Genomic DNA, 10,639 nt, shown 5'->3' with positions numbered 1-10,639 from the left:
AATAGGAGTTGGGAGTGAAAATAAGGGCATGGAGCTAAATTCTTCTCACATTCAGGTCACTTAAATGACTTTTTTAGTGGTCTTGACTGAGTATGTTCACTGCAATGGAAAAAACATAACAACAGATGGATGCTCAAGGACTCAGAAACACTAGATCATTTTGTTAATGTGCTAAAAAACATGACTGCTGCAGCAGTCCAAAATAAACTATTTTTATTGAAAATGTATTTTCAGAGCATATCTTTTGGTTAAAGTTTAGAAAAATACACATCACCCCCCTTTGTGGAATAAGTATTTTTTGAGAAGGAATCCTCCCTAAACAAACAAGGATTATTTGAGACAGTTTCTGCAACTCAGGGCATATTTTACATGCCAGTTTTTCTGGTGGGGAGTTAAATGGATTCTTTAGAAAAATACCTGGAAAGTCAAGCCAAAGGCACAAAATGTGACTTGAGAATTTTTACTGGTACTACACAGACTGCTGGTGTGGCTACTAAATGCTGCAGTTTTTAATCCCTGTTTAGTTGAAGGTGGACAGTGTCTATACATATCATATATGCACACTTTACTTACCTCATCACTTTTATCTTTTGGTAAAATATTGCAGTGGGGTAGCACAGGGACCCAGTACTTTCTGACTCATCAGCATATGTCTCCTGGTAGATCACAATTACTCAAGAGGTTTGAACATGTTGACTGCCTCAGAAGTGTCTCATGAGGCCCCACCTGGAGCACTGCATCCAGCTCTGGGATCCTCAGCACAAAGAAGACATGGAGCTATTGGAGCAAGTCCAAAGGAGTCCACAAAGATGATCAGGGGGCCTGAGCACCTCTCCTAGCTCTGCTCTATTATTCTGTGATTATTCAGTGATTGCCTTGGAAGGAAAAGCTCATTAGGAAAAAGCTGTTCATCCTGCCTTTTAGCCCTTGGAAGCCAAATGAGTAGCTAAGTGTACTCTATTTGGCCTATGAGTTTTACATTACATCTGCCCGCTTAAACACCTTGGAGGATGTCCTAAGCCCAGATCTGTGTTACTAATGCCAGGACCTACAACAAGGACATTAGCATGAGAAAAGTCAGGGTTTCTGCCAAAAGACATTAGCTACTACACTTGGGCCAAAGAGACAGAGTTTTATTCAGAGAGACGGTAAAGAAAGCTTGGGAATTTTAGGTGGGTGAACTTGGAGTGAGTCTACTGCAAAACATAATCATTCCCATATGTCTGAGAAAGGGAGTGAAGGATTTGCTCTGTAAAAAATATGGGTCACAAAACCAGTGAGTAGGGATATAGTAGACAGGAAGAGGACTTTTCTGAAGTTGTATGGATAGAGCTTTTTTCAAAATGAAGTTGGTGAAACCAAAAGATCTTTATCATTAAGAGATATGTATTGAGAAATTTATGAAACCTATATATTGTTTTATTAAAGAGATATTTAAAAAAACAATTTTTAAAGATACAGCAAAGGAGAAGGGAATTTCACTGGTTCTAAGACTGACAAAGCAAGGAAAGAAAATATTAACATTGACAGTAGTTGAAATAATCTAATTTGTAAAGAAATGACTGTGTGTTGTCTGTGTAGAAAACTTGATCTTGTTAGTGGTATGGAGGAGCAAAAAGAAATGAACATTTCACATACACATTCAAGCAACTTGGAAAACAAAATGAAGGGAGCAGAATTATGGAATAGGATTGGAAAGACACTAACAGAAACACAGAGTCACACATGGAGTACAGCTAGGTCACCCAGAAAAAATAAGAATAAAAACAAAAGAGTGGGGAAAAAAAAAAAAAGAGAGAGAGAGAGAGAGAGAGAGAGAGAGAGAGAGAAAGAAAGAAAGAAAGAAAGAAAGAAAGAAAGAAAGAAAGAAAGAAAGAAAGAAAGAAAGAAAGAAAGAAAGAAAGAAAGAAAGAAAGAAAGAAAGAAAGAAAGAAAGAAAGAAAGAAAGAAAGAAAGAAAGAAAGAAAGAAAGAAAGAAAGAAAGAAAGAAAGAAAGAAAGAAAGAAAGAAAGAAAAAGGAATTTTGCTGATCTTAAGCTCATAGAATTTTAGAAGCCAACACTGAGGGAGGCTATGAAGAGGAATCACTCCAGTGTTATTTCAGACCAATGCATCTATAAACTCTAACAGTGTGGGAGACTTTGCTTTCATAATTATAGATTGGAAAACAAATGCTATTACTCTTAAAGAGGCCCTAAAAATGTGAAAGCTTCCACAGAATTACTGAGACAACTAAGAGCATATTACAAACCTGGCCTGAAGACATATTAGCTACATCAAAATAGGAAAATAACATTACCAAAGTGTGTTCATTGACAGGTCCAGTTTATAACAGAAAAAAACCCCAATTCCTTTATTATAAAAAGGGAAATTCTAGTTAATTAAGTCATCTGGCCTAAACACAAGACTTTTATATAGAGGAAAGCCTTAGGCAAAGTTTCATCAGCTATCTAGAATATGCTTCCATTTGAAAAGAAAAACGTGCAAGGAAGAGCATCAGACCTAGCTAAATGAATAAACAAAAAGGATATTAGAAGTAAGCAGAAAGTTATAAGGAATGGAAAAAAGGACTGAACAGCCAAGAAATCATCTTTTGAGGTCAAGAAGTGTCGAGATAAAATGAGAATAGCGAAAAGTCAAGCTCAGTTAGACCTTTAAAGGATATCAAAATAAATAGGAAAAAAAAGCACTTTGAGAATATAAAGAAAAAACAGAATAAATAAAAAAGAAACAAGAAGACTGAGGTTGAGATTTCAGATAATCTGGATATGGCCCCCATACTAAATGAATAGTTTGTCTCAGCTTTCAGTAAGACTAATTATTTCAGTATGAACTGGCAGAGGCAAACTGAATAACAGAAATCAAGGTAAAACAAAATATCAGAATGGAACTTGACTTAGAAATCAGACACCTCAATGTAGTCATGATTAGGTAATTGGATGATCATCCATTTCAAAATTTTCAGAAAATTAGCAGGTAGTGTAGGAATTTCTTTGCTGGTGTAGATTGTATTCTTAATGAAACACATACTGTAGTCCATGCATACCTATGCTTGCATAAAGAATAGGATATAATATCTTATGGGAAATTATGAGTTGAAATTAATCTGCTGAATAACTAGAGAAGGCAAGAATTTTGACTAAGAGGAAGATCAAGCATAGAAAATAAATAGTAAAAATATCTAAAAGTACTGAAAAGATGTATAATAGGCAATTCAGAATGAGTATAGACTTTCCCAAAATTTGCTGTTGGTACAAGACTGATTCATTTATGCTCTTGATGGGAAAAAAGAAGTGTGTGCTAATGCCATGTTGTTGGTGATGAAAAATTGGATGACTTTGAGAATAGGAGGAATTTTTAAAAAAAAGAAAATAAGCAGGCCAAGGAAAATTGCTGAATGCCCAGTAACAATTACTGAAAACAATGCCAAGGAGAAACTGCTTTCAGACATGGCCATGAAAAGGGTGTAAAAAGTAAACTGGTCTATAGACAGTGGGGAAATTATGTTACATATCCTCCTCTTCTATGCAATGCTGAAAAAAATCTTATCTGCATCCATAAAAATTAAAATCAAAAGACGTGCAGAAGCTGATGGATGAGAAAACCTATACTGGGCAAAGGTAATCAAATAATTTGACCTCCTTGCAATTAGCAAAACTGGTGGCAGAAACTTCACATAGAGAAGATCAGGGTTATGGAAGGATGCAATAACTTGAAGTGTATTTCAGGCTGTCATCTGATTCTCATGCACATTTATCAGTGAAAATGTAGGATTTTTTTTCTTTTACCTCTCCCACTCTTTGGGAGAGTGTTTGAACACATTGAAAAAGTACTTTTTTCTAAAGTATCATCACTTTTTGCGTTAGAGTAGGATTTTCTAAATGAGAGTGTAACTGAGCCATCAGAGTTAGCTCTTAAATGATGCTTCTGGAAATCTGATCATTGTCATTATAATGTCTAATTTCACTATTGTGTTTGAAAGTTGATTCCTGTTGAGGGTGGCTGTTGTCATGGAAAGTCAAAACCAGGCAGAAATAGAATTCCCTGCATTGGCTAAGGACTGTTCATGTCAGCATCAAGCTTTGTACTGAGTGGTGTATTTTGTAGCAATAGAAATACAGTGCAGAGAAGATTGCCTCTTTCCAAAAGTAGATGGGATTAGTGTGGATTGCTTGTAAACCATATTGCAAGGAATTGTTTTAGAAGCTGTGTTTTTGTGAGAAATTTCTATAAGAAAAAGGAAAAAAAAGATAGAGAGAGATGATTATGAAACAGATCTGGTTTTTTCTTAATCAATACATTTACATTAACTTTACATTAAGGCTTTTATTGGTCTCTTTCATGTTTATAGTAATAGACATTCTAACTACTTGCAGAATCCTCATTAGATGCATTCAATGTGCAAGTTACTTTTGTAAGTCTCCCTATTTATTCACAGAAGTTTCTGGATAAACCATTTGCAAACAGAATTTACAGGTTCCAAAATTCCATAACCCTCTCTGGTTTGGTTTTTTTTTTTGTTTTTTTTTTTTGTTTTTTGGTTTTGTTTTGTTTTGTTTTGTTTTTTGTTTTTGTTTTTGTTTTTTTTTTGGGGGGGGGCGATATTTTTGTTCATTTTCTTTTAATAAATAAGCAAGTATTAAAAACAGTTTTCAAGGCATCATACACAAAATCTGCAAACTTCTGACCCTGAAGTGTTGAGCTGTTGAGTGAAAGTGACTGACATTAAACTACACATAGCTTCCCTTCCAGCCAAATAAAGCAGGGGAAAAAACAGTTTCAGTAGAGTCTGTAGCTTTTCTGAACACTTCTACCAAGAATTTTATAGAAATTTATGCTTATGCCTTAGTAATTTTGACCATGTGTTGACAAAAAAAAAAGTTTAAAAGAAGTTAAAATGAAGCAATAGTGTCAGAAAATTACTGATAATCATCTGGTAGCTAAAGCAGCTTTCTGTAAATAAGCATGGTGTTAAAGATGTGTACAACCTGTCCTCTGAGTAGCAACAAGTACACAAACCATATAACCATAAGGCAGAAATAATGAAGAACATGAAGATGAGAGGATGAGAATTCCCTTCCAATACGTCTTTTCTGACACAAGATATCCATACTTTTGTTGCTTTTTCTGATAATTATTCCAGTGAGAAGAGAGGAAAAATGTTTAGAGGAATCAGGCCAGATTTAGTTATTCCTATAATACTTTTAGCCACCTCTCAAAGGATCAAACTATAAATCTGCATTTCAGTGGATCTTAGAGCTAAGACCCAAGTTCTGTTACTTCTTAATAACTGTTTTCTACAAAAATTTTGAAAGAGTGAAGTGATGAAAGATGAGATTTATCTTGTGTTATCAAGCCTTAAATTCATGCTAACAACCAGTAGAATTAGGAGTTTTTCATAGCTGAATGGGTGCTGCTAAGAGAAACTCAATGTAGCTGCAATAGAAACTCTCTGAAGCCTCATCGGCATTCCCTTTAATCTCCCATTCTTGCATAAGAGCAGGGAAAAATGCATTTGTGTAAGGATGTTACCAGTAACTATTACAAAGCTCTGTTATTTATACATGCTAGGCTGCTCAAATTACTTGTGACAAGAATTTTAATAATTGTGTTGTTTACAAATAGAAAGGGTGCCCTCTTTGCACAAGGTTTTCTGTGATTATCCTTTGCATCGAGAACAGCAGTACTGAGTTGGGAACCTTGCTTTGACTTCATTCGTTTTCCATTTCCCTGACATTTCTAGCTGACCTCAAATTAAAAGATTCCTGCTGGAGTTTAGATGGCTGCTCTTCTTAGGATCTAATTTATATCATATATGATGCTTTTTCTTCACAAATTCTTCCATACTTGTTTTACAGATTTTTTTCTTTCTTGCTTCCTTCTCTATGCAGAATTTGCTGACAGCTTCTGTGGTAGCTAACAATCATACTCAGACAATAAAACAAATGACTTGAACTTCCACCCCAAGGCTGTAGCAGAGGGAATCTGGAGCTGAATCTTTTCTAGGGTAGAAGGAGACAGAACAAAGTTTTCTTTCTATGCTTTTAAAGCGCTAAGATTGTAGGAAAAGGTAAAGTGAGTAGTAATGTGGCAGTAGTTCTTAGCCACCTTTTTCCTGACAATCTGATAGGATAGCTCTCTCAGCATAAGGTAGTGAAAGCACTTTTGTAGGAGATATTCAATCAACAATAAAGTCCTTTCTTAAAAAATTACAATGAACAAGCAAAGAAAATGGAGAATTGTGCAGCCTTTGATGTATTCAAATACTGGTTTAAAAGATAAATTTTACAGAAATGCAGATTACAGGAAAATACAGGATGACTATAGTTGACTGTGATTTGTAATCTACAGTAGGTCACATTATATAATCAAAGGGTCCATTTTGGAGTTACTTTTCATGATTCCATGAAAGAGAGAGGCAAGTTAAAATGCTCATTGCTCTTCCATCTTTCTTTCTTTTCCATCTTCTTTTTCCTCCTGCCCACATCCACACTTAGAATAGTTCCCCTCCAGTCTCTTTCAGGGGAGCAAGTAAGTTTACCTCCCACAGTTATTAATTTTAAGATATAAGATTGATAATAACTACTTCATATTGTTGCTGTCATTCCATTTTGGACTTCCATCCACTGACTGCAGTTAACAAGGTTTTCCACCACACTGTGGTAAATTCTGTGTATTATTGATCATGAACTCTCAATGATCCATCAACAATGAATTTTTAGGGATTAAGCATCCTGCTGTTCTGTGCAGGGAAGTGTTTTCAAAAATCTGTAACTCATCTCTGAAAGTACTTCAGTGGGATCTTTAAATGTCTTACATTTTACTGTTAATCTTTCTGGCAATCCCATGTACAAGTTCAGTAGAATTGGAAACAGAATGTTGATTATACTCAACTTTTTTTAATAAAACACCTTCTAAATATGTGGTTGTGGTTTTTTTGTGGGGAGAGAGGGGTTATGTGTTACTGAGTTGATTACATAGCATTTGGTTTAAATAAGACAGAAATCACAGTTAACTGACTGCAACAATGCACCATAAGATATGATGATGTTCAACTTAATTTAATCACATCATGGTTCTGTTCTTGACTGTTGCAGGGAACACCTACAACCCAAATATTTGCATTTTTACATCTTTTATCACCAGAAAGCTAAAATCTTGTTTATGTGGTTTGGTGCTTTTTTGTTGTTCTTCTTTTGAGTTGGGTTTAGTTTGAGTATTTTTTTGTTGTTGGGTCAGAAAATAGACCTTAGCTCAATTTACTGTCAGCTTTAGAGTTGCCTCTTGAGCACTTACTCCACATGGACTACATATGTGGAAAGCCTAAACTGTCATTTTTGCATATCCTTTTTACTAACTCCAGAAGATTACAGAAATACAGCTTAATGTTATAAAAGCATTCTCAGAAGGCAAAATAAAAAGACTCAGAGTAACTCTGAATGCAGGATTTTATCCTCTAATTCCATCTGTGGTATTAAAACTTCTGCTTTTCAAAGCTAGAAGAGAAATGGTAAGATCAATAATTTATCCAAGGAACTAGGGAACAGCAAGGAATTTATAAAAATTGTCACTATGTCTATGTCCACCTGTGATCTAAATGGTAGAGCTATTGGTGATAAAAAATTGACTTGTCTAAATAAAAGGATTTGACTGTTATGACATGTGAATGACAGGAATGAGTGGCACAGATAACCATTTCCCTTCCAGTCTAGAAAATTTTGGCAAATAAATGGGCTATGTGCCAATATAATTCTACATAAAGCTGACAATTTCTTATTTTTCAGTTTTCACAGCATTGAAGTTGCTGCTTGATTGTTTGTCTTTTTAACTGTAATTAATTTGAAAGCTTCTATTCAGCACTGAAAATATAATATTATTTCATAATCATTACCAGATACTGGCATATGGCTTTCTCTGGTAAAGCATGCATAAAGCTGAAGGAGGTGTCAATCTGAAAGAAAAGGGTTACAGGAATGAAAGCAGATAATATAAAGATTTTCAAGATACTCATTGTCATCACCACTTAAGGAACAAATTTTTTTTCTGGTTTCTCAAGAGAATATGCACCTTTGACTTTTACTTCTAATAGGAAAGTGAGTAGATTATTATTCATCTGGAGAGGTTGGATAGTAACAAATTTGCCTTTAGTAAGGCTTTAGACATTATTTGTCATTGTGTCTAGAAGCCAAGGATGTATGACCTGAAGGAGCACATTTTTACAGAATGTACAGAAAAATTACCAGGTGGATGCAGCCTCAACGTCCAACTGTCAGCAGGCACAGTTCCCCAGCAGTTGATACGTGGACCCGTATCACTGGGTTGTTCATTGGCAAAATAGAGCACAGGACACAGCAGGAAAGACTCAGAGCTGACCTTGTTCAAGCTACAGGGTGATACAACTCTTTACAACTATGTAAAGTGGTGTGACAGAGATGAAGAAACAAAACTTCCCTCTAGGTGCACCCTGAATTGTTCAGATTAGACATCAAGTGAAAAACATTCACGGGGGCAAATGTAGCACTGGAACAGGTTGCCCGGGAAGATTAGGGACTTGGAGATTTACAAAACCAGAATGTCCTGGTAGCTCTAGTCTGGGTAACAGAGTAATACCCCTGTTTCAAGAAGAGGGTTGGACTAGATCACTTTTAACCAACATCTCTGCAATTCTATGAGTCTATAATTTGACTTTGCTCAAGGAAGGCATTTAATGTCCAGCACTATGGTGATCTCAGTCCCTCTTCCAGGCTTAGTCTTGTGTGTCCAGAGTTCATACATATGCCAAATTTGCATTGATCAAAAGCAAGACTTTGATCATGTTCTTTAATTAAATATGAGTTCTTAGAGTGACATTTAACTTGCATAATCAATCAACCAAATATGATTTGATCTGACCAGCCAGAGAACTGGAATCATAGGAAGTTAAAGTAAAATAAAAACAACAAAAAAACCATGATTTACCGAACATGACTGTTCCCAGATGTAAACGGTAAGATCAAGATAGGAAAAAAAAAAAGTTTAGGGTTTAACATAAGTAACTGAGTGACTTTTGTTTAGGACTACCTGAGTCCTGTTACTGTGATGTATTCCTTTTATGCTTAATTGTTAAAAATTGTTAAAAAACTGACAACACCAGGCATGTGTGCTAGGGGGTTCCTCTCCAAAACAGATTTCTTCGTAAAATTAACTCAGTGTAGAGGGTTGGGTTTTTTCTTACCAGAAATTATTGTTCCTACCAGGGATATTTTTGCATACTCAACTTTCATGGTGGTGTGTGAAAGGATAGGAGTTCCACCATGGATCTCTCATCAGGTATTCCATGAAAAACTTAAGACCACAATAGAAAAACACAGACAACAAAAGTTCTTGTCTGATCTTTAATAGCAATGAATTCTAAATCACATGCAAGGTATTAAGACAGTATTCAGCTCTCAAATCCTGGCAGTTGGTCTAGTAATCAGTAAGAGGAACATAATGTAAAAATAAAAAAGCTGATCTTCAAGTATACTTAGAGTGTTATGAGCTTTTAAACAGCACATAAAGAAAAAACATTTTCCAATAAAACTCGCTAGTACCTTTTGGTTTGGCTACCCTCTGTATGACTTGAAAAGGTACAGGAATAGCACTGTTAGAAGCAAAGAAATATGCAGAATTCACAAATAGTTTGGCTATCCAGATGTAACCACTTACCTCATACTCCCTGTCCATTTTCATGGTTGCAAATTACAAAAATGTATGAACTCTCAAACTGAAAATTTTTATTTCTCTCAGATTTAACTCCAAAGTTTCTCATTCAAGAGATGTGAAGGGTTTATTAAGTTTTTCATTAACCCAGAAACATGCTGATAGTTAATCTCCTACATATTTTGGGTCTTTTGTCCTAAAAAATCTGGTTGTGTCTTACTTTTGGCTAACTTAAATAGGGGCAAGTTCAGGCAGAATTGGAAGTCAATTCATCAGTCTGGTGGACAACTACATGTTGCAACAATGGTGAATATGTTTTTAATAATTACCATCATTTTAGAGCAAGCAATTCAAATATTATCAAACAAAGAATTTAAATGTTAATACTTTACACTAATATCCTGAGTTGTTTGCAACACAGAATGATCCATATCTCTAGACAGATTTTAAAAAATCCAATGAATCTATGTTTAGAAATGGAAAGAAAAGCATCACGAAAGAAAATAACAGATAGTTATGTACTGAAGTTTATTTTTTCCACACAAAGCATCTGTGTGGAAATCAAAAGTATTATAAGGAATAATTTTAAATTTCTTTTAGTTCATAGAAATATGAAAATACAGAACAGAGATGTTTCTGAAAGCATTGACAAGATTCTGCTTCTAGCTTTGTTTAACAATTCAGATAAACTGCAAGAGATAATGGTTTTCAAGTGGCTTTCCTTTCCTCTGCTGCACATGCTTAGCTTTATGTGTTTGTTCTAATTAAACAAAGTTTAGTCTGTTCCTTGACAGAAAAGTCAGTCTGAAATCTGAGTGAACACACCATTCTCTGGAACAGTCAAGGTTTTGGATAGGATCCAGATCCAACACCTTTTTAACACCCAAGGCACTGTATTTATATAGAATATGGGCACCAATGTCAATCTTGACAACAATCTAGAAAGTCAATGCAATGG

This window comes from Motacilla alba, chromosome 2 (genome assembly GCF_015832195.1).
Source record: "Motacilla alba alba isolate MOTALB_02 chromosome 2, Motacilla_alba_V1.0_pri, whole genome shotgun sequence".
NCBI classification, from domain to species: domain Eukaryota; kingdom Metazoa; phylum Chordata; class Aves; order Passeriformes; family Motacillidae; genus Motacilla; species Motacilla alba.
Note: the sequence above shows the minus strand (reverse complement) of the source record.